Below are 24139 nucleotides of genomic sequence, written 5' to 3' on the forward strand. Positions count from 1 at the left end.
AAGAATGGTTCAGGGACAGGGCCAATGCAAAGGTAGGGCCATGGAGCAGGCAGGACCAGGGAGTGTTCAGAGTAAGGGCACAGCCTGTGCAGAACCAAAACAGGACAAAGGAAAGGTAGGGACAGTGCAGTAGAAGGCCAGTTTAGGGCCAGGGACTGTACCCTACAGGGCTAGGATAGTGCAGGACATGGCCAAAAGCAGGGCAGAGCCATAACAGGGGAAGGACCTGGAACGGGGCCAGGGTAAGCAGGGGCCAGGTTATGCTGGTTCCAATACAGTACCAAGATAGAGGATGATAGAATAGGGCCAGGTTCAGGGCAAGACCTTTGAGAAGGCAAGGCCAAGGCCATGTGAAGGCAGAGAGGGCCAGTGCAGGAATTCAGGGTGAGGGTAAGACAAGGATATGGAAGAGCCAAGGAAGGGTAAGAGCAGCTTTAGGGTCAAGACTTTAATAAAGGCAGGGCTAGGGTGGCGCCAAGACAGGACACTGCAGGGCCAGGCTGAATGCACAGGGCATGCTCAGAGCAGGGACTGGGAATGGCAGGATTAGCATAGCAGAGGACCATGGAAAGGCAAGGGTAACTAGGGGCCAGGGCAGGGACAGGACTAAGGCAGTACCATGACCAGAACCAGAGCAGAACCAGGGCCAAGTAAGTGTCAGGGATATGGCAAGACGAGTGGCAGGGTAAGGGTCATGGCCAAATCAGGGCCAGGCCCAGGGAAGACTCTGATATGGGGAGTTTAGGGCAGGGTAGGGGCAGAGCAATGGGTAGTGCAGTGCCCATTCTGGGCTGGGGAAGAACAAAACCAGAACCAGGTAGGGCCAGAGACAGGACAGGGCTGGGGCTGGGTCATGGCCAGGGAAAAACCAGGGGTAAGGTCACAGTCCAGGGATGGGACAAGTCCAATTCCAGGAGCAGACCCAGGATCAGGGTAGACTCAGGGTCAGGGCAGAGACATGGCATTGCCAGTACAAGACTAGGGAAGGGCTGGGGTAGGGTAGCTGAGAGCCAAGGAAGGACAGGACCAGTGTAGGGTAAGGACAGGGCCAGGAGATGGCAGTGCAGGAACAGTGAAGGTCCCACAATAAGGCAGGGCCAGAAAGGGACCAGGACAAGGGCACATCCAGGGAAAAGGCAGGACCAGGGAGTGGCCAAGTCAAGGTCAGGATTAGGTCAGAACTATAGCCAGGGCAGATGAAAGGGAGTGCCAGGGCAGTGCAAGAACAGGGTAGGGAGGGACATTGCAGGCCAGGGTAGGGTCTGGGCGAGGTCAGGGTTGAGGCAGACCTAGGATAACACAGGTCCAGGGCAGAACCAGGCATGGAAGTTTCAGGGCCGAGCATGGGCAGGTCTATGACATGGGCAGGGCAGGAGTAGCACTGTGCCATAGCCAGGGCAGGTCTAGGGACAACACAGGGCCAAGGAGGGGCTCGGGAAAAGGCAGGCCTAGGGCAGGTCCTGTGTTGTGGATGCCCAGTGTAGGGCCAGGACATTGCCAGGGCCAGTGTAGTGCCAGGCCAAGGTGGAGCTAGTGAGAGTTCACAGCAATGGCACAGCCAGCACAGAACAAGGACTAGGAAAAATCAAAGGCTGGGCCAGGGCGGGGTAGAGCATGACTAAGGTAGCACTGGGCATAGCCAAAAGTAGGGCAGAGGCATGGCAGGGGCAGGACTAGGAACAGGGCCAGGGGTGGCAGGGCAAGTGCCAAGACAGGGCCTGGTTGTGCCAGGACTGAGTGACACTGAGCTGAGTGCAAGGACTGAGGCAGGGTCAGGGAATGTCCTGGGCTGAGTCAGGTTTGATCCAATACAGTGCTTGGACCTGGCCAGGGAGGATTAGCACCAGGATAGGGTTGAAGAGGGCAATGGGAAGACCAGGACAAAACAGGGCCAGCTTAGCACTGGCAACAGGCAGAGCCAGTCCAGGATAGCACAGAGCAAAGGCAAGACAAAGGTAGGGCAGGTCCAATGCAGGGCCAGGGTCCAGACCAGTGCTAGAGAAATGCAGGGACAGGGAGAAGCCTGGGACCAGGAACAGGGAAGGGCAATGTCAGGACCAAGGCAATGCCAAAGCAAAGCAAGGACCATGGCAGGACCAGTGATAAGGTTAGGGCCAGGCTAGTGACAGGGCCATGTATGGAGTTAGGGCCAGAACCGTGTACCAGGGCAGGGTGCACACAAATGGAAAACGATTTGTTCTATAATAGGGGATGTGGCATTTTGGAGTCCTAGCTGGGCTGGGTGGGCCATTAAGATATATAGAGTTTGCTCTATAATTTAACTTTGTCAAAGTTATGTAATTATTTTACGAATGTCTTCTTGAAAGAGTTATAGGGTTTATGGGATTGGCTTGAAACCAGTTTCTGGAGATTTGAATCCTTCCTTTTTCATTTAAGATTTTACATAGGCTGATTCTTTGAATGTCTAATAAAAATGGGGACAGCTATAAAGTCATTCTAAGTTATGATTTAATCGTTCAATGGGAAAAACTTTCATTTTGAGAAAGAGGCTTCTCAGACTCTGAAGGCTGTCAGTACCTCTGCAGTTAATGAGATGAATGAGCCTGCAGATGAAATAATATCTCATGCAGTGGTGCATTGGGGTAGTTGGAGTATCATCCAGGTATTCCAGATAGGCTGAGAAAATGTTGTGGGAAGAAAGTTAAGCTTACACCTACAAATATAATGGTGAAGTGATTTTTAGCATAGGTTTTGTTAAGTGTGTAGCCCGAAAATAGAGGGAGCCAGTGGATAAAGCCTGCTATAATGGCGAACACTGCCCTATTGATGGGACATAGTGGAAATGGGCTAATATATAATGTGTGTCATGTAAAATAATGTCTAGTGATGAATTAGCCAGTGCAATTCCTGTTAAGCCGCCTACTGTGAAGAGAAAGATAAAGTCGAAAGCTCAGAGTATTGCGGGAGATCATTTAATGTTGCTGCCGTGTGATGTGGCCAATCAGCTAAAGACTCTGGTAGGGATAATGATACTTATAGTGGTGGAGGAAAAATATGCTTGTGTATCTATATCTATTCCTACTGTAAATATGTGGTGATCCCATACAATAAACCCTAGGAAACCAACTGATATTATGGCTCATATTATACCTATACCCAAATAGTTCTTTTTTACTTGTGTAGTATGTTACGATAAGAGAAATCATTCCAAAACCTGGTAGGATAAGGATTTAGACTTCGGGGTGCCCAAAGCATCAAAATAAATGTTGGTATAGAATAGGGTCACCTCCACTAGCAGGATCAAAAAGGTAGTATTAAGGTTACAGTCAGTTAGTAATATAGTAATATCAGTGGTTGGAACTGCTGTAATAAGGATGGATCAGACAAAAAGGGGTGTTTGGTATTGGGTTATGGCTGGAGGTTTTATATTAATAATTGTGGTAATAAAATTTATAGTTCCTTGGATTGAACAAATACCTGCTAGGTGGAGTGAGAAGATAGTTAAATCTACAGAGGCTCCTGCATGTGTCAGGCTTCCTGCTAGGGGAGGATACATTGTTCAGCCAGTTCTAGCACCAGCTTCTAGTATTGAGGATGCAAGTAGGAGTAAAAGGGATGTGGGGAGAAGTCAGAAGCTTCTGCTACTTATTTGAAGGAATGTTATATCAGGGGCACCAATTATTAGGGGGACAAGTCATTTGCCGAAGCCTCCAATCATGATTGGTATTACTATAAATAAAATTATAATAAATGTGTGAGTGGTGACAATAAGATAGATATGGTCGTCTCCTAGTAGGGTTGCTGGCTTGCCTAATTCTGCTGGAATTAGGAGGCTTAGGGCTGTGCCTACTATTCCTGCTCATGCACTGAATAATAGATGTAATGTTCTGATATCTTTATGATTAGTTGAAAATAATCAGCAGTTGATGAACATAAGTAGAAAAAGGTAAAATGGCTGAGGAAGCATTAGACTGTAAGTCTAAAGACAGGGGAAATAGACCTCTTTTAACCAGTCCTGAGGAGATACTATCATATTGAATTGCAAATTCAAAGCAGCAGCTTCAATCCTGCTTGGACTTCTCCTGCCTTTTTTTTTCTTATGGCAGGAGAAGTAGATTGAAGCCAGTTTATAAGTTATTTAGCTACTAACTAAATTTTTGTGGGTTAAAGCCCCATCAATCTAGGAAGGGCTTGGTTTAATGAAAGTAGTTGATTTGTGTTCAACTGTTGCAAAGTAAAGTTTTGCAGTCCATAAAATTGATACAGAAATTAAGTATAATTTACTTCCTGTGGGCTTTGAAGGCTCTTAGTTGTGATTAATATTGACAGGGTTGTATGTAGAAAGAGGGTGAAGAAAAATCAATGGAGGAAGGAACAGTATGGGTTTTATGTTTTTGAATTGTCATTCTATTTTTATGTTGTTGGATGTAGGAAATATTGTTATTGAAATAGAGTAAATTAGGCATATGTAAAAGTATAGATTTAGTAGAGTTATCACTATAGTAATTGGAATAATTGGGTTATTGTTTTTGTAAACTCTTGTTAGATTGTTCATTTAGGAGAGAATCCTATTAATGTTGTAGGCCTCCTAGGGATAATAGAATTAGTGGAATAATAGGTATTAATCAAGTTAGTTTATTTCAGGTGTGGGATAGTGATAGGGTTTTAGTATTCAAGTTTAAGTTAAGTATTATGGATATAGAAGTTGTTAGAATATAGTAGATAAGTAAATTTAGGATGGTGATGTTTGGGTCATAGGTTAATACTGCTATTATTCATCCTATATGGATAACTGAAGCATAGGCTAGGATTTTACATAGGTGTGTTTGATTAAGTCCTCCTCAGCTGCCAATTATGATGGTTAAAATTGAAATTAATAAGAGGTTATTTGTGTTGATTGATGGAAAGATTTGAAGTTATGAGATGGGAGGTAGTTTTTGTCATGTGAGAAGTATGGCAGGTATTAGGAGGGTTTCTTGGCTTACCTCTGGGAGTCAAAAGTGAAAGGGGGCTATTCCTTGTTTTGTTGCCAGAGCTATTAATATTATTATGGATGAAAGGTGGTTAATGTGGGTAGTAATTGTTCATTGTCTGGAGAGCATGTTGTTAGAATAGCTATTTTAAGAATTAGGATATGCTTGCTTGTGTTAGGAATTTTTGGTGGCTGCTTCTGTGGAGTGGTGGCTTATGTTTTTTATTAGGATTGGCATGATGGCTAATAAATTTATTTCTGAACCTGTGCAGATGAGGAATCAGTATGAGCATAATATTGTAATGAAAGTTTCTGTAAAGATAGTAAGGGAGATGGTGAGTTGGGCTAGTGGGTTAATTAGTACAGGAAGGAGTAAACCAACATTTTTGGGGTATGGGTCCAATAAGCTTGTTTAGCTGACCTTACTTTAGTGCATAATACATAGCACAGAAAGTTTTGAATTCTCAGGTGTGGGTTCAATTTTTATAGCCTTAAAAATAAGAGGATTTAAAACTCTATAATTTACTCTATCAAAGTAATTCTTTTTTTCTGACACATTTCTTGTGTTTGGGGTAGGATGCTGGATGTTAGAATAGGTATTGAGATATATATGATATGCATAGTGCTAGTGTAAGTGATGAAAAAATTTTTCATAATAAATGCATTAGTTGGTCATAGGAGAACTGAGGATTCACTCGAATTCATAAAAATAGGGTGGTTAAGAGAAGGGTTTTGGTGATTAAATTTATTGTGTAAAGTTCTGGTGAAATTATGGTGTGGGGTGTTCCTAGAAAAATAGAGGGAGTTAAGGCATTTATTATAGTAATATTTATGTATTCTGCTATAAAGGAGAGTGAATGAACCTGCAGCATATTCAATGTTGAAACCTGAGACTAGTTCTGATTCTCCTTCTGTTAGGTTGAAAGGAGCTCAGTTGGTTTCTGCTAATGTGGAGATAAATCATATTATGGCTAGGAGTCATGGTGGTAGAAGTCAGAAATATTCTTGTGTTGTAATGGGTGTATATAAACTAAATGTAGGACTGATAACGGAATGATGGCTAGGGTGATTTCATGTGAAATTGTCTGGGCTACAGTTTATAATGCACCAGTTGGTGCACAGTTTGAATTGGGTGCTTATCCGGATCATAGAATGGAATAAATGGCAAGGCTTTATGTGGCTAATATAAACAGAAGGCCTAAGTTGAAATTGATTGGGGGATCTGACATGGGGAGAGGAGCTCATAGGAGGAGGGCAATGGAAAGGGCTAAGGTTGAGGGTTATAGTGGATGTGGAGGGTCATAAGCATTCCTTTATGAAAAGTTTTATTGTGTTGGCAACTGGTTGAAGTATTGCATAGGGACCTATGATGTTGGGCCCTTTACGTAGTTGTATATAGCCTAGAATTTTTGTTTGATGAGTGTTACAAATGCCGATTAGGGCAGGAATAATTAGTAGGAGGAGGTTAATCATGAACATGCTGTTAAGAAGAATTGAACCTGGGATTATAAAGCTTTGAGTCTTACATGGGTACCGGGCTCTGCCATCTTAACCAGCCCTGTCATCAGGCAGGGGAAATTTTTTGTTAAATTGAGATGAGATAATATCATCTGTTGGGTTAGGGGGCTTTGTGTAGTAGGCTCTATTTCTCTTGTTCATTCATACTGGGGGAAATATTGAATAGATAAAAACCGACCTGGATGTCTCCAGTCTGAACTCAGATCATATGTGGCACTTAAATCATTGAAAAAATGAACCTTTAATAGTGGCTGCACCATTGGGATATCCTAATCCAACATTGAGGTGGTAAACCCCATTGTTGATATGAACTCTAGAATAGGATTTTGCTGTTATCCATAGGGTAACTTGGTCTGTTGATCAAGTTATTGGGTCAATGTGTGATAATTTAGTTAAACTAGTGCATCTTAGTTTATATTGTTTGGAGGTTATATTGTACACTGAGGTCACCCCGACCAAAAATTTTAATGCGTGGATGATGAGTTAATACCTGTAAGTTTTTTGAGTGTTGTTTATATTAGGAAACTGAAGCTTCATAGGATCTTCTTATCTTATTTGGTCATATACGCCTCTTCAGGGGTAGATCAGTTTCATTGATGAAAAGTAAGATACAGTTAGACCCTCAGGTGGCCATTCATACAAGTCCCTATTTGGGGAACAAGTGATTATGCCACCTTTACACAGTCAGGATACCGCAGCCATTGAACACGTGTCACTGGGCAGGCAGTGCCTCTAATACTTGTAATGCTTGAGGTGATGTATTTGGTAAACAGGTGGGGGTAAGGTTTGCCAAGTTCCTTTTACTTTTTAAAATCTTTCCTTAAAGACATGCCTGAGTTGGGTTAACAGTTTAATAAGGTGTTTAGAATATAAGTTATTATAATTGGGCTGTTAAGTGCCAGTAGTTATTCCAGTCTGATATAAGCTTATGCAGGAGAGAATGTTTTTGTTACTTATACTAACATTGTTGCCTCTATTAATAGATTAGTCCAATGTGATGTTAGGGGTTCAGTAAAGTGAGTAGAATTGAAATACTTAAATATTGAGCTTGAACACTTTCTTATTTGGTGGCTGCTTTTAGGTTAACTATGGTAATGAAGTTTTTTACTCTCTTTGAAAGGTTATTTCCTAGGGAGAGAAGAGCTGTCACTCTTTAACAGTTAAACTTAACCATTAGTTATACCTCCTATTACTGGTTCACATATACCAAGAGGCAATATTCCTGTGCTTGAATCACCCCAGAGCCATGAGCCAGGCAACTAGAGGTAACCCCTATAGCCCACCTACTAAAATTGTTCATGTTCGCCAATCCCAATCTTGCCCTGCCTGTCCTTTCCTATAGAACCCCCAATAAAGGCAGTGGCCTTAGATGTTCTTGCTCTTGTCTTCTGCCTCCTGACCACCTTAGCATCTTTCCCATGAGGCCCTGTGTGGCATGCTGTGCATCTTGTTTCTTCAGCAACTCTCAACATTAAAAATCTCTTAATGGCATCAGACTCTCCATGTTGTCCCCCAGTCACCTTTGTAAATTAAGACGTGACGTGGGCACAATGCAATTGGAGATTTAACCACTATTTGATTAATTAGAAAAGGACTACCCAAAACATGAGTATTCCTATGTTTCCCTTTAAAAATTACATCTAATATAGTTGTTGTGCTAGGAATAACTATACCAGTGTTTAATGAAAAATGAAACAATCTATGTGTACTAATGGAAAAGCTTAATGGAAATTAATCTGTATGTTCTAATTGTAAAGTTTGTGACTCTTAGGATAATTTGGAGGATTTTTCCTCTCCTATGTGTGCCTGAAATTTAATTTTTTTAAGGAAAAGCTAGAAGTAGAATAATCAGCCAGCTGATTATAAGAGCTAGTCAGCATTGCTTCACACAGAATATTTTTTTATTTATTTGTAACTTTAGTTTTTTTTATTAATGTTTTATAGAGTTTAATGTGCAGAAGTTTTACCTCCTTGGTTAAATTTGTTCCTTCATATTTTATGTTTGGATGCAATTGTAAATGGGATTGTTTTCTTAATTTCCTTTGTGGATAGTTCATTGTGTATATAGAAACACAACCCATTTTTGTACGTTGATTTTGTATCTTGTAACCTTACTGAATTTGTCTCTTAGTTTTAGTAGTTTCTGATGGAGTCGTTAGGGTTTTCTATATATGAATATGTTATCTGCAAATGGATAATTTTACTTTTTTATTTCTGATTGGCATGCCTCAGATGTCTTTTTATGGCCTACTTGCTCTGGCTATGACTTCATGGTATAATACTGAGAACCAGCATGAGTTGGCTTCCTTGTTTTGTTCCTGATCTTTGAGGAAAAGTTTTTCAACTTTTTAAAATTGAGTATGTTAGTCTATAAACTTATCATCTATGGCCTTCATTGTGTTGAGATACATTCCTTCTGTGTTTCATTTGTAGAGAGATTTTAAAAAATTATAAGAGGATGTTGAATTACATGGAATGCTTTTTCTGTACTATTAAGATAGTTGTATTTTAATCCTACATTCTGTTAATTTCACATATCAAATTGTACATATTGGACCATATTTGTACCTCAGAGATAGGTCCCACTTGATCACAGTATATAATTGTTGTAATATGCTGTTGAATTAGGTTTGCTAGTTTTTGTTGTGGATTTTTGCATCTTTGTGTACCAGGGATGTTGCCCTGTAATTTTCTTTTCTTGTAGTGTACTTGTCTGCCTTTGGTATCAGGGTAATGCTGGCCTTATAAAATTAGTTTGTAGATGTTCCCTATTGTTCAGTTTCTTTTGGAAGCCTGTGAGAAAGATTAACAATTATTCTAGTGTAAATGGTCATTAGAGTTTGCCAGCATATCCATAAGGTCCTGGACTTTTTTTTGTTGGGAGGTTTTCATTACTGATTTCATCTCCTTACTCTTTATTTGTCTCTTCTTAGTTTCATTTTTTTGATGGTTTAGTATTGCAGGATGTATGTTTTTGGGAATTTATCCATTTCTTTTAGGTTATCCAATTTGTGCATAATTGTTTATAGTAGTCTCTTATGATTCTTTGTATTTCTTTGTTACCAGTTATAATGTCTTCTCTTATGTTTATAATTATACTTACCTGAGAGTCATCTCTCCTTTTTTTCCATCATATAACTAAAGATTTGTCAGCATTATCTTTCCAAAATCAAATCTTACTTTTGTTGATCTTTCTATTGTCATTCTAGATTGTATTTCATTTTTTTCTGCTCCATTCTTTATTAATTTCTTACTTCTGTTGACTTTGTATTTAATTTCTCTTTAATGAGGTATAACATTAGATTGTTCATTTGAAATATTTCTCTTTTTAAAAATATAGGCACTTGTCACTATAAACTTCCCTTTCAGAACTGCTTTTACTGCATCTCATAAGTGCTGATATGTCATTTTTCCATTTTCACTTGTGTCAAGATACTTTTTCATTTTCTTTTTTGATTCCTTCTCTGATCAATATTCAGGAATATGTTGTTTAATTTCTACATATTTGTAAATTTCTGATTTTCCTCCTGTTATTGATTTCTAATTTAAATTTAATATATTGAGTGGAAAGGATGTTTAATATTATTTCAGTCTTCTTAAATTTGTTAAGGTTTATTTTGTAGTCTAACATAGAATCTATCCTAGAAAATATTTTATGTCCATTTGAAAAGAGTATATATTCTGTTGCATTTCATTGAAATGAAATTATACTTGATAGGTTCATTTGGTCTATAGTGTTGTTTAAGTTGGCTGGGTTTTTATTGTTTTCTGTCTGGATGACCTGTGTATATTGTTGAAAGTGAGATGTGGAAATTCTCTGCTATTACTGTATTGCCATCTGTTTCCCTTCAAATCTGGTAATATTTGCCTTATGTACTTAGATGCTTCAATGTTGGCTACATATACATTATAACAGTTATATCCTCTTGATGAATTGAAACCTTTGTAATTATATAATGACCTCTCTTTTGACAATTTTTGACTTAAAGTCTATTTTTTTGTTTTTGTTTTTGTAATTGTACTTTAGGTTCTGGGGTACATATGCAGATCATGCAGGATTGTTGTGTAGGTACACACATGGCAACGTGGTTTGCTGCTTCCATTCCCCCATCACTCATATCTGGCATTTCTCCCCACGTTATTCCTCCCTGACCTCTCCAACACCCTGCTGTCCTTCCTCGGCACCCCCAACAGACCCCAGTGTGTGTGATGCTCCCCTCCCTGTATCCATATGTTCTCATTGTTTAACACCTGCCTATGAGTGAGAATATGCGGTGTGTGATTTTTGTTCTTGTGTCAGTTTGCTGAGAAAGATGGTTTCCAAATTCATCCATGTTTCTACAAAGGAAACAAACTCATCATTTTTTATGGCTTCATAGTTATTCCATGGTGTACTTGTGCCACATTTTCCTTGTCCATTCTATCGTAGATGGGCATTTGGGTTGGTTCCAGGTCTTTGCTATGGTAAACAGTGCCACTGTGAACATAGGTGTGCATGTGTCTTTATAATAGAATGATTTATAATCCTTTGGGTATATACCCAGTAATGGGATTGCTGGGTCAAATGGAATTTCTATTTCTGGGTTCTTCAGGAATCACTACACTGTCTTCCACAATGGTTGAACTAGTTTACACTATCACAAACAGTGCAAAAGTGTTCCTATTTTTCTACATCCTCTCGAACATCTGTTGTCTCAGGATTTTTTAATGATCACCATTCTAACTGGTATGAGGTGGTATCTCAATATGGTTTTGATTTGTGTTTCTCTAATAATCAGTGATGAGCATTTTTGATATGTTTGTTGGCCTCATATATGTCTTCTTTTGAAAAATGTCTGTTCATATCCTTCTCCTACTTTTGTATGGGTTTGTTTTTTTCTTGTAAATCTGTTTTAATTCTTTGTAGATTCTGGATATTAGATCTTTGTCAGATGGGTAGATGGCAAAAATTTTTTCCCATTCTGTTGGTTTTGGGTTCACTCTAATGATTGTTTCATTTGCTGTACAGAAGCTCTGGAGTTTAAGTAGGTCCCATTTGTCTATTTTGGCTTTTGTTGCCAATGCTTTTTGGTGTTTTGGTCATGAAGTTCTTGCCTATGCCTATTTCCTGAACGGTTTCACCTAGGTTTTCTTTTAGTGTTTTTATGGTATTAGGTATTATGTTTAAGTCTTTAATCCATCTGGAGTTGATTTTAGTGTAAGGTGTCAGGAAGGGGTCCAGTTTCTGCTTTCTGCAAACTGCTAGCCAGTTTTTCCAACACCATTTATTAAACAGGAAATCCTTTCCCCATTGCTTGTTTTTGTCAGATTGTTAAAGACCAGATGGTTGTAGATGTGTGATGTTGCCTCCAAGGCCTCTCTTCTGTAATTTTGTTTGATATGTGTACAGACACGTATGCTCTTCTTTGGTTATGTTTTTAATGGAAAAATCTTATTGTATACTTTTGTATTTAGCCTATATGTTTCCTTATAGCTAATGTGAGTTTCTTGTAGAAAGCATAGAGTTAGATCTTTTTAAACATTTATTAATATTGCAATGTTTTCTCTTTCTTGAAACCCAGTAAGTTTGGACTCATGGTTGTTTTTACTTCTCTGGAGGACATTATTCATCAGACTACAAGTTGGTTGGGAAAATACCAGATATTAACTTTACAATTAATATCTGATAAAATAACAAAGTCTTATATTTATGTAAAATTTTTCAAGTTTACAAAGTTATTTCACATAGATGATTTTATTTTATCCTCGAATAGAAAAGGAAACCAAAAGTAAAAAATACTTAGACATTGCATTTTATTTCCCGCTTTTACTTAAAGTGTTATAGATTTGGATAAAATAAATAGAAAAAAGAATAAAAATAGCCACTCAATATTGTTTAATGCCTGCTCAGGAGTATTTATAGTAAAATGGATGTCTTCTAGATCAAAGGCAAAAGAACAAGGTCTGCTTAGTAGAGAACCAAGTCGCTGACCTGTCACTCTAGCATGTCATTCTAATCTAGGTAGAATTCAACTTCTGACCTATGAGAAATAGATTTCAAAGTTTTTAATGAAAGTTACTTTCAGTAGCATCCAATTTAGGAGCTGCTGAAACAAGTCCAAACAAGCAGTTGGAGAGAAAAAAACATATAAGAAACCCATCAATAAAAGGGTAAATAAAATACAGCTGTGGAAGGTTTTCTAAAGTCATGGAAAATTAAGGCTGACAGCTCATTTCAGATGTATAATAGATATAAAACAACATTTTAAGGCTAAACTTTGTATACATTACTTTTCAGTCATTTAACATCACACACACACACACGCACATACACACACACACCCCTACTGAATGAATAATTGGAATACGTGAATGAATGAATATAAATGAATAATTGGAAACATATTTGAATAGGTAGAAAACAAAATCTAGTGTGCGATAATTTGCTCCTGCAGAGGAAGTTGTAAAAATTTACATAATGAAAAACCTGCATGAATCTGGAAGGATATGTGTTATTTTGATGCCAGTTTCTCAAATGATCAGCTCCATGAGCCAGTTGGTAGAAATCTAGAGCAGAAATCTCAAGGCTATGAATCACGTTAAGAAATGGAAGGGCTCTGAAAAGTCTCCTTGATTTATCAAATGTCAGAAAAATTATGGTGTAACATTGTTTATTTCCTTCAAAACATATAAGTTAAATGGTTGCTAATTAATGCCTTTTGTTAATAACAAAGAAAAGCATGCCTCTTGATGGCAACCATACAAAAAAAATGTTTAAAAATAAACTTCAAAGTGAAGTTCATTAAACCTTCATGAAAAAAAAGTTTAATAAAAGTTCAATAATGAACTTCAGTGTGAAATTAACCGTAAGAAAAGTGAAGGTTGAGGGTTGAAAAATTACTGATGAAGTTCTGATTCAGACCCAGTGAAAATTAGGAAAGAAGTCCCAAAGAGTGAAGTGGGGTACTACCTGATGGGAAACCTACAGTAGGTTGAAATAGGAGGCTAATAGGAGAGGACAAGTAGTGCCGAAGTAACAGAGTCATAAATTATTCAGTGTATTAGTAGAAGAAAACTGGGAATGAGTGTGGGCCTAGCAGGTGGGTACAGATGAAAGAAGAAAAAATGAAAATCAAATTAATGGAAAGATTGAGAAAATCAAAACCAAATATAGTAGATATTTGCAATGAATTGTCTTTTATGGGAAAGAAATATTGTACAGTGCCTGATAGATAAGAATTGCTCAACAGTTTTTGATATACAAATATAATGATTATAATATATAATGTTTAGAAATTTTCTAGGGAAGCAGGGTGAAAAGATTAAGTGAAAGAAATTAGGAAATAAGATGAGAAAACTTCAGGTCAAATCAAAGAGGATGATAACTCCTATTATTCAAACAATAGGCGTTTAAGAAAGAGAAAATGGAAAATGAGAGGATATACATAAGATTATTAACTCAGGAAAATGTGCCAAGGCATAAGTTTCCAGTTTGAAACAGTTCACTTAGTACCTAGGTCAATGGTTGAAATTAGATCCACATCAAAGAACATCATGAGGACATTTCAGAATTTTAGCGACAAAGAGAAATCTTTTGAAGGATGCAAAACTAAAAAAAATCGTTCTACTATAAGGACACATGTACACGAATGTTCATTGCAGCACTGTTTACAATAGCAAAGACCTGGAATCAACCCAAATGCCCATTGATAATAGACTGGATTGGAAAAATGTGGCACATATACACCATGGAATATTATGCAGCAATCAGAAATGATGAGTTCGTGTCGTTTGTAGGGACATGGATGAATCTGGAAAACATCATCCTCAGCAAACTGACACAAGAACAGAAAATGAAACACCGCATATTCTCACTCATAGGTGGGTGATGAAAAATGAGAACACATGGACACAGAAAGGGGAGTACTAAACACTGGGGTCTATTGGGGGGAAAAGGGGAGGGCCAGTGGGAGGGGGAGGTGGGGAGGGATAGCCTGGGGAGAAATGCCAAATGTGGGTGAAGGGGAGAAGAAAAGCAAAGCACACTGCCATGTGTGTACCTACGCAACTGTCTTGCATGCTCTGCTCATGTACCCCAAAACCTATAATCCAATAAAAAATAAAAAAAAAATAAAAAAAAATCAAATTACTCACAAGGATTGGTAAACATAGTCATGTGCTCAGATTTTTCAAAGCAGTACTGGAAGTTAGATAGTCATACCTTCAAACTTTGGGGAGAAAATGGAAATAAGTCTAAAGTTCATTGCTATGTCAAGCTGTTAAGTGTGTCTAAAATTGATATATTTTCAGATAGCCTGGGTATAATAATAATTGCTTATTGGCTGTGTGAGGTTGCTCAGGCCTCTAATCCTAGCACATTGGTAGGCTGAGATGGGCAGATCATGAGGCTAGGAAACCGAGACCATCCTGGTTAGCACAGTGAAACCCCATCACTAGTAAAAATGCAACAACTAGCTGAGCATGGTGGCATACACCTTTAGTCCCAGCAACTTGGGAGGATGAGGCAGAAGAATCACTTGAACCCAGGAAGTGGAGGTTGCAGTGAACCGAGATCACACTGCATCCTTAGCTAACTTCTTAGCTTTTCTAGTGGGATGTCAAGAAACATTGTTCAAAATTAAAATACAAAGTATGGAATTAGCAAAATGAAAGCTATTTGGGTTTATGAAGTTGTTGACCTAAAAGGAAGAAGCTGAGGCACAATTAATGTAAATAAGAGACTTTATTTGGGCCAAGTTTGAGGATTGCATCCCAAGAGCATAGATTCAAATTGTCCTGAATATACACTGATTAGAAGCAGATGCAAGTGGATTTTTAAAGGCATTAAAAGGGGGCAGGGTGTGGATTGCTACAAAGTTATTTGTCAGGAATTCTCATTAGTTTACAAAAATAACATTGATTGATGATTGGCTGTACAGGCAGTTTCAAGAAAGGACTACATATCTCCAAGAAGGGAGTAGGGCATGATTGCTTTCTCATTTTAATGTCTCTCTGGGCCTGGTAATTAAGAGCACTTTACATTCTTCAGATAAGTGTTTTTTTAAATCTTTTCTCAGAGGTTAAGAGAAGGCTACCATTGTTGAGAGTGCTTTTCTATAAGACTTGTGAAATGTAGTTTGAGGAGAGGACTACTGTTTCTTTGTAATATAATTTTATATACTATTGGATCCTTTAAACTATGTGATGATAAGCAACCTCAATAAATATAAAGATAATGCAACTGAAATATAAGGAATATTATAACATATGTAAAGAAAAAGATAAAATTATTGTTTTTGTTATTAAAGATTCCTAATCTGAAAATCTGATATCCATAGTGCTCCGAAATCTGAAACTTTCTGAGCACGAACATGACACCACATGTAGGAAATTCCACTTGTGAGTACTTAACACAAACTTTGTTTCATGTGCAAAATTACTTAAAATAATTTGTAGAATTAACTTCAGGCTATATGTATAAGGTATATATGAAACATAACTGAATTTTATGTTTAGTTTGGGGTTCCATTCCCAAGATATCTCCTGTATTTGTAAATATTCCAAAATCTGAAAAAATCAGAAATCCAAAACACTTCTTGGCCCAAGCATTTTGGATAAGGAAACTCAACCTCTCATTTGAAAATAAAATACTTTTCTTTGATAGTTCTACAGGCCACAAATTTTTCTGACTCCAAGCAAGCCCATGTCACTGTTGCCTCAGAGATGTGTGATTTGAAGCTTAGCAGAAAACCTGCCTCCCACTTTTTCTAGATTGTTTTCTAGGTAGAATGCAGATAAAAGGCAGAAATTCTGAACTCTTAAATCTTGCTTCTGGTCCTATCTAAACATGACTCAAGGGCAATCTTAGACAACTTTTATCAATCTTTAGCTTTTCTTTTCTCCTTTTTAATGGTCACCTACTTTAAAACTACTGAACTGTTTTAAAATCAACACTGAAAAACAAAATTGGGAGGCCTAGTGGGTGGCAAATATTTTGAAAATGTTGGAAATGAAGGTAGAAATGTAAGTGGCTATGTTTATAGAAACCATTTTCTTATCAATGAATTATATTTTATATAAAGCAATGTATGAGGCCTCTTTTTCAACTAGCTACAAGTGTACTCATTGAAGAAATAGGTAGGTTCTGATGATCGTAACAATTTTAGTTTTGGATGAAAAGGATAATACAAATATCACTGGTGCCATTGACTATAGAAAAGTATCATTGTTAGCACTAAATTGTGACTTGGATTTATTTCTTTAGATTTTTCAAGATTTATATGAATTTCTTTTGTATCTCTGTCTTGCTGAATTTAAGATAAAGCTGACACACACTCCTTGTTTTAAAATGTGTTATTAAAATATATATTATGCTGGTCTGAGTTAGATTTTCAATCTCTTTCAGTAGGTTATGGAAGGTACTATTATTTAGTTACAAGTTAAATTTTATGGATATATTTTAAAGACATTTCTGACTACATTTATTCTGAATTCAGTTTTTTTCTTCGAGTAAATTTCATGATGCCATGAAACATACATAATCTTTCTTGCCTAGATAATCTTTGTAATAGGCAGTTTGGGGTTGATGTTGCATTTGAGTATTTAACTTCACCTTGATCTCTTAATATAGCTGCAATGATAAATCTGTTATTAGAATCACTTTTCTGTTTGTCAATTTAAGAGGCTAACGTGACATCCTGTTTTTAATATTACACTCTGTCTACTTGATGTAGTTTAGAAATCAGAACACTGTGAAAGATAGAACACAGAAGGTTAAAACAGAATTTAACCAAAGAAAGCAGAAGAGATAAATAATATGCAACAGATATGAGTTGATTATAATATGGGAAAAAGTGTGTTTCTAAAGATTCTCAAATTAAGGGCTCCAAATGAAATCATTATTTGATAGGTTTGTTTTTGGCAGCCCAGTGCCCACATACAAATCTACAGAGATGAAATTTTTTTCTAAGCAAAATTAACCCTTTTTAAAAACAGGACATAAAGGACATGCAGAAATCTAATGTGTAGAAATGATACTAAGTCAACCTATAACCATTATCTTCAATTATTATTTTATAGGACTGAGGCAGAAATTCTATTTAATGAGTTGATTTTTATGTGTCCTTTCTGTAAAAGGTGGAAGAAAGACTCATTCAATGAAAGCATTCTTTGAGGAGTTGGAAGAAGAGGATTTAGTAAGTACAAGCATGATTACCAAGAAAGAAATAATCAGGTTTTTAGTAATACTGGGTGACTAAATGTGGAGGCAGGTGTGGGTATTGTTTTACTGGGCCAGGCTACAAAATGTCAAAAAGACCAACAAAATAGACCACTAGCCAGATTAATAAAAAATAAAAGAGAGAATAATCAAATAGATGCAATAAAAAAAACCATAAAGGGGATAGTACCACAGATTCCATGTTTACTGTGTCATCATCAATTTTATCGTGTCACTTCCCTGCTCACAAGTTTTCAGTGGTTTCTTATCTATCTCTCAAATGTTGTCCCCAACTGTTTCCATATGCAACCTCTGGACTTCAGGCAAACCAGTCCATTTCTCATTGCATTCTTGTAGTCATGCTTTAGTCATACAACTCTGCTGCCTGAAATAATTTCTCCCTCCACTTTGTAATTATTCAAGCTCTAGCAGCCGGCACTTAATACATCCTAAGCCTATTATTGTTGTTATTTTTACATACAGACATCATTTCATAACTATAGATTTATAGTGTTGGTCCTCATTATACTCAGAGACTGCTTAAGAAAATAACCTCCAGGAGTGCAGAAATCTTGCCTTTCTTGATCACTGACTTATCTCCAGGACAGAGGAAATATGTATTATTTGGGGAATAAATTAATAGTGTGCTCCTGGAAATTTTTACTTTACATTTTCCGTTGTGATATTTTCCACATATGCTCATATGATTCTTTCCCCTCAAAAAAAGGATGAAGTATTTTCTAACATGCACAATTGTCAGGAAAGAGTATCAAACAGAATACACATTTGAGATATGAGAGATACTGTAGATCCTTCCCTAAAAAAGCAAACTCTTAGGGAATGCAACCAAAATGCAGACACATATATAGACAGATAGTAAGTTAATACATATGGAGAAAGTCCAACTGTTAGTACCTTAAAGACAAGGTCCAGGGAGACCTTGTAATAACTGTTTATGAGTATGACAATGAATTCTATCTTTCCTCACCTTTACCCCTACATCTCACCTTCATCACTGAGACTCTGAAAAGCCATCTGCATCAGTTCACACATGTCTTGATTTCTTTTTTTATTAATCTGGCTAGTGGTCTATTTTGTTGATCTTTTCGAAAAACCAGCTCCTGGATTCATTGATTTTTTTGCAGGGATTTTTTGTGTCCCTATCTCCTTCAGTTCTGCTCTGATCTTAGTTATTTCTTGTCTTCTGCTAGGTTTTGAGTATCTTTTTAAGTTATTCCTCTAGCTCTTTCAATTTTTTTGATTTGTATATCCCTTTTTAGTTCCACTGCTTATTTACTCTTATTTTTAGACTCATCAGAAATTTTGACTCTTGGACCCATCCCACCACAGAGAGCTAGGCATGCAAGAATTTCTGCTTGAAGATTTCATTGATCCAAAATCAAGATATTTTCAATATGGGTCCCACTCTAACTCTTACTCACTTCCCAAAAAGAGTTGTTTCTGTCTCTTCTCCCAGCTCGCCTAGATTCTCTTTATATATCTTGATTCCAGACGTTAAAATGGTCAAAAGAAAGCTCAGTCTAATAGAAAAAAGTTAGGATTAAGTTTGATAACCCATCCTAGTGCCTGAAAGTCCTGGCCACAAAAAATGAAATCCTAGTGGCCTTGTTTGGTGGACTAAATAATGTTACTCATGTGTGTCTGTTCTCCCCGGCCTTCCTTATTCTCTATCATTATATTTGTATGTACATGCGCGTGTGTGTGTCTGTGTGTATGAGCACATGCAGATAAGTGTACATACAAAACTTTCACATCTCATATTCTGACCTAGGCTGAGGCTTAGGTTAAATTGGTGATTGGAGAGATACAGATTGGCCTTCAGAGAGAATAGTTACAGTTTGGCTTCTTGGGCACAAGATGGGATGTGGGGATATCATACTGCCATCTACATGATTAATTGTATTATCAGATTACAGGCAGTCTTAGAAATTATAACTAATGAAACATCTAAAGCTTTAGATTTGATAGCTGTACAATCTACTGAAGTAAGAAATGCAGTCTAGCAAAAGAAACTAGCATTAGATGATCTGCTGGCCTCAGAAGGAAGAGTCTGTGGTAAATTTAACTGCTGTTTAGAAGCTAACAACAATGGATAGGTAGTTGTGGAAATCACTGCCAATATGAGAAAGTTATGCCCATGTTCCAGTCTGAAGCTGGAAAAGGTTCAACTTCAGACTCTATTTTTGGTTGATGGTTCTCATCCTTTGGACAAATTCAACACTCATAGGGAGCATAGTACTTATATTAGGTGCTGTCTCATATTCCCTTGTTTATTGCCACTCCTGTTTAGGAGTATACATACAGTTGACAGTAGAGGCAGTGATGACAAAACACCACATATAATGGCACTAAGTAGGTATCAGCCATTACCCAGAGAAAAAAAGCTTATCTCACGAAAAGGCAGAAAGCTATTAAATTAACAGAAGTATTTTATAGAGTATTTTCTTTTTTCATCTTTCCCCTTTCTCACTGTACATGTGGCTTAAAAACCACAGATGTGTAGGATGAAGTAAAGAGGCTAAGCCTTAAATATCCATTGTAAAATAACGTGCTAGGGTGTAATATATAAATCCTACAGAGGCAAAAGCAAAAGGCAAAGGAAAGAACTCTAGGTTTAACTCCTATCTAGCTTACCCATGCTTCTCTCCAAGATAAAAGCCAAAAATCTGCCCCCGAGGTGGATGGCTGGTTAGTCAATGACGGGTAAGACTCTCTGAAAGATGAGAGAAACCTAAGACAGGAACAGCTGCAAGAAGCCAGCAAAGGCTAAAGTCATAGCAAAAGCCAGTCTGCTCCCATGAAGGAACCAAGCAGCACTCGGAGCAGATGCACTAGCAACGTAATTCACAGGCAAGCGAGTAAGTTGCCTTTATGTCCCCCAGGTGGATGGATGGTGAGCCAATGACGGGTAAGACTCTCTGAAAGATGAGAGCAACCTAAGACAGGCACAGCCACGGGGAGGCCAGCAAAGGCTAAATTCATACTAGGAGCAGATGCACCAGCAGCGTAATTGATGGGCAAGTGAATAAGTTGCCTGTGTGCCCCCCAGGTGGATGGCTGGTTAGTCAGTGATGGGTAAGACTCTCTGAAAGATGAGAGCAACCTAAGACAGGCACAGCCACGGGGAGGCCAGAAAAGGCTAAAGTCATAGCAAAAGCCAGTCTACTCCCATGAAGGGAGCGAGCAGCACATGCACGAGGAGCATAATTGACAGGCAAGCAAGTAAGTTTCCTGTGTGTCCCCCAGGTGGATGGCTGGATAGCCAATGACGGGTAAGACTCTGAAAGATGAGAGCAACCTAAGACAGGCACAGCCACAGGGAGTCCAGCAAAGGTTTATGTCATGGCAAAAGTTAGTCTGCTCCCACGAAGGAAGCAAGCAGCACTAGGAGCAGATGCACCAGAAGCGTAATCAACAGGCAAGCAAGTAAGTTGCCTATGTGTCCCCCAGGTGGATGGCTGGTTAGCCAGTGACAGGTAAGGCTCTCTGAAAGATGAGAGCAATGTAAGACAGGCATAGCCACGGGAAAGCCAGCAAAGGCTAAATTCATACTAAAAGCCAGACTGCTCCCATGAAGAAAATGAGCAGCACTAGGAACTGATATACCAGCAGTGTAATTGACAGTCAAGCAAGTTGCTTGTGTTCCCCGCAGGTGGATGCCTGGTTAGCTAATGATGGGTAAGGCTCTCTGAAAGATGAGAGAAACCTTAGACAGGCATAGCCGCAGGGAGTCCAGCAAAGGCTAAATTCATACTAAAAGCCAGTCTTCTCCCATGAAGGAAACGAGCAGCACTAGGAGTAGATACACCAGCAGTGTAATTGACAGGGAAGCAAGTTGCCTGTGTTCCACCCCATTGGATGGCTGATTAGCCAATGACGGGTAAGACTCTGAAAGATGAGAGCAACCTAAGACAGGCACAGCCACGGGGAAGCCAGCAAATGCTAAAGTCATAGCAAAAGCCAGTCTGCTCCCATGAAGGAAGCGAGCAGCACTAGGAGCAGATGCACCAGCAGCGTAATCAACAGGCAAGCAAGTAAGTTGCCTGTTTGTCCCCAGGTGGATGGCTGGTTAGCCAGTGATGGGTAAGGCCCTCAAAGATGAGAGCAACCTAAGATAGGCACAGCCACGAGGAGGCCAGCAAAGGCTAAATTGATTTTAGGAGCAGATGCACCAGCAGCATAATTGACAGGCAAGGGAATAAGTTGCCTGTGTGCCCCCCGGGTTGATGGCTGGTTAGCCAATGACTGGTAAGAGTCTCTGAAAGATGAGCAGAACCTAAGACTGGCACAGCCGTGGGGAGGCCAGCAGAGGCTAAAGTCATAGCAAAAGGCAGTCTGCTCCTGTGAAGGAAATGAGCAGTTCTAGGAGCAGATACACAGGCAAGGTAACTCCCACGGACTTGTTAGCCAATGATGTGTAAGACTCTGAAAGATGAGAGCAACTTAAGACAGGCACAGTTGCAGGGAGGCCAGGAAAGGCTAAAGCCTTTCTGCTCCCATGAATTACACGAGCAGCAGTAGGAGCAAATACAGAGGCAAAGTAATTCCCAAGCCAGCAAGTTGCCTGTGAGGAGACTTGGAATCTACATTCTGTGTATAAAGAAGGATGTAAACGCTTTCTGATAATAGCGTCCAGATTTTAAAAGGAACCTTTTAAAGGGGGAAAATGTGGAAGGAAACTATAATGAAATAGAGTAGAATATAGTTTAGATAATAAGCATATTAGTGGTAGTTAAGTAAAAGTAAAGCAGACTGGGAACCCCCCTCTTTACATAGATAAGTGCACCAGAGCACATTTTTAGGTCTGCAACCAGCAGATTTCTGCATTTCCTGTTCTTTTGATCTCTCTGGATCGCCTCTCTTCACATTTTTACCCCTTACCTCAACTGCAAGGTTATAGAGTCAAATGACCTGGAAGCTGAATGTTGTAAAACCTGATTGTCTTTGTCTGAAAGCGACTTCCTGCCTCAATTTCCAGCCTCAAACAGCATATAGGCTGACCTGCGTCCTCTGTTAGGATCCCCGAACGTTTTAGTCCTGAGCCTGCTGCCATCCTGGGTGCCCAGACATCCGTAATAAAGTTCTCTCCTGTCCCAAAAAAAGACTAGTAAACTTTTATATACTTAATACATCTAGATTCAACAGTTTTCATTTTGTCATATTAGTTTTATCTATGTCTGCCTCTCCATCTTTTTGACTGAACCATTTAAAAATAACTTGCAGTTGCAATAAAATCTTATTTTTAAACACTTCAGGATGTATATTTTAAGAATGTCAACTTTGGTTTTTAAAGAAATCAGGACCAAATGTGTTTCACTTAGTGATATAAGTAGGCTGTATTAGACCCTTAGGTTGCCTGATGGTCAAATGCCCTCATCTTTCCTCCTACCATATACTACCTTCCATGTTCATATTTGATATTTATTGCTTGGAGCGTTCCAACGTATAAACTAGATTCATGCAAGTAATAATAACACTCTGAATATAAAAGAGACCTACTGAGATTTTATGGATAGGAAGAGAGCTAAGAAAGAGGATGAATGTGGGGGGAGGACTCAAGATGGTGCTGGGAGAACAACCCAGGAGTGAAGTTCTCACTTGATGCGCAGAGCTGGTGAGTCGGGGACGCATTTCCAGACAGATCTTAGTTGCCCACAGAACTGGGAAATTCCCAGGTATAAAAGAAATGCGGGATGCCAGGCAGAGGTCTAGGCTGGTGTAGCCTGCAGCCGGTGCAACTCCGGCTAGTGCCAGAGCGCAGAGGCACTCCACAGCACTCCATACAAAAGAGCACTGTTACGGGTGCCCTGTTGAACCGGCAAACTGAGACCTGAGAGGGCTGAACTTGAGATTGAACGAGACTTGGACAGTGACCTAGCCCAGGAAATCCCAGGGACACAGCAATTGGGGTAGCACAGTGTGACAAACAAAACGGCGATTCCAAATGCTCCTGGTGAGGAGCTTTTCTTAAAGAGCAGCTCCGTGGGGGAGGGACATCCGCCATTACCGAGGCAATCAGCCCTTACTGAGGTACACGCCCATTGCTGATGCAGCCTGCCATTGCTAAGGCAACACGGTACAACAGAGAGACTCCACTGCAGGGCGTAGTCTGTGGCAACAGGGCGGAGACCACAGCAGAAGGACAGAATCTGCAGCAACAGGGCGAACCTCACACCAGCAGGGCAGAGTCTCAGCAGGCAAATAGTGACTAGACTGCCTCCTAGCTGGGCAGGACAGCAAGGCGGACATTCACAAAAAAAGCCCCAAACCCCCCAGACAGAGCATCTGAGAAAAAAGGGTTTTTTTATGAGTTATGTTGCAGCAGAATTAAACATAGCAGCCTAACAGCCCTGAATGAACAACAGAGCTCACAGCTCAGCACTTGAGCTCCTATAAAGTACAGACTCTCTCCTCAAGCAGCTCCCTGACCCCTCTATATCCAAAAGACTGACATTTGGCAGGCATCATTC

The 24139-nt window shown here is 39.0% G+C and overlaps 1 long non-coding RNA gene and 1 pseudogene across 2 annotated transcripts in view; one reads left to right on the plus strand and one right to left on the minus strand.

The window, feature by feature from the left end:
* LOC118146820 (uncharacterized) overlaps positions 1-20068 on the plus strand; it is a 44960-nt gene extending 24892 nt beyond the window's left edge. For both annotated transcript variants that reach the window (XR_004732851.3, XR_013525303.1), the window contains one exon: positions 17567-20068. This is a non-coding gene — a long non-coding RNA (uncharacterized LOC118146820). The remainder of the gene's footprint in view (positions 1-17566) is intronic.
* LOC144578995 (NADH-ubiquinone oxidoreductase chain 1 pseudogene) lies at positions 5456-6412 on the minus strand (annotated as a pseudogene).
* Positions 20069-24139: the final 4071 nt, after the last annotated feature.

This window comes from Callithrix jacchus, chromosome 13 (genome assembly GCF_049354715.1).
Source record: "Callithrix jacchus isolate 240 chromosome 13, calJac240_pri, whole genome shotgun sequence".
NCBI lineage: Eukaryota > Metazoa > Chordata > Mammalia > Primates > Cebidae > Callithrix > Callithrix jacchus.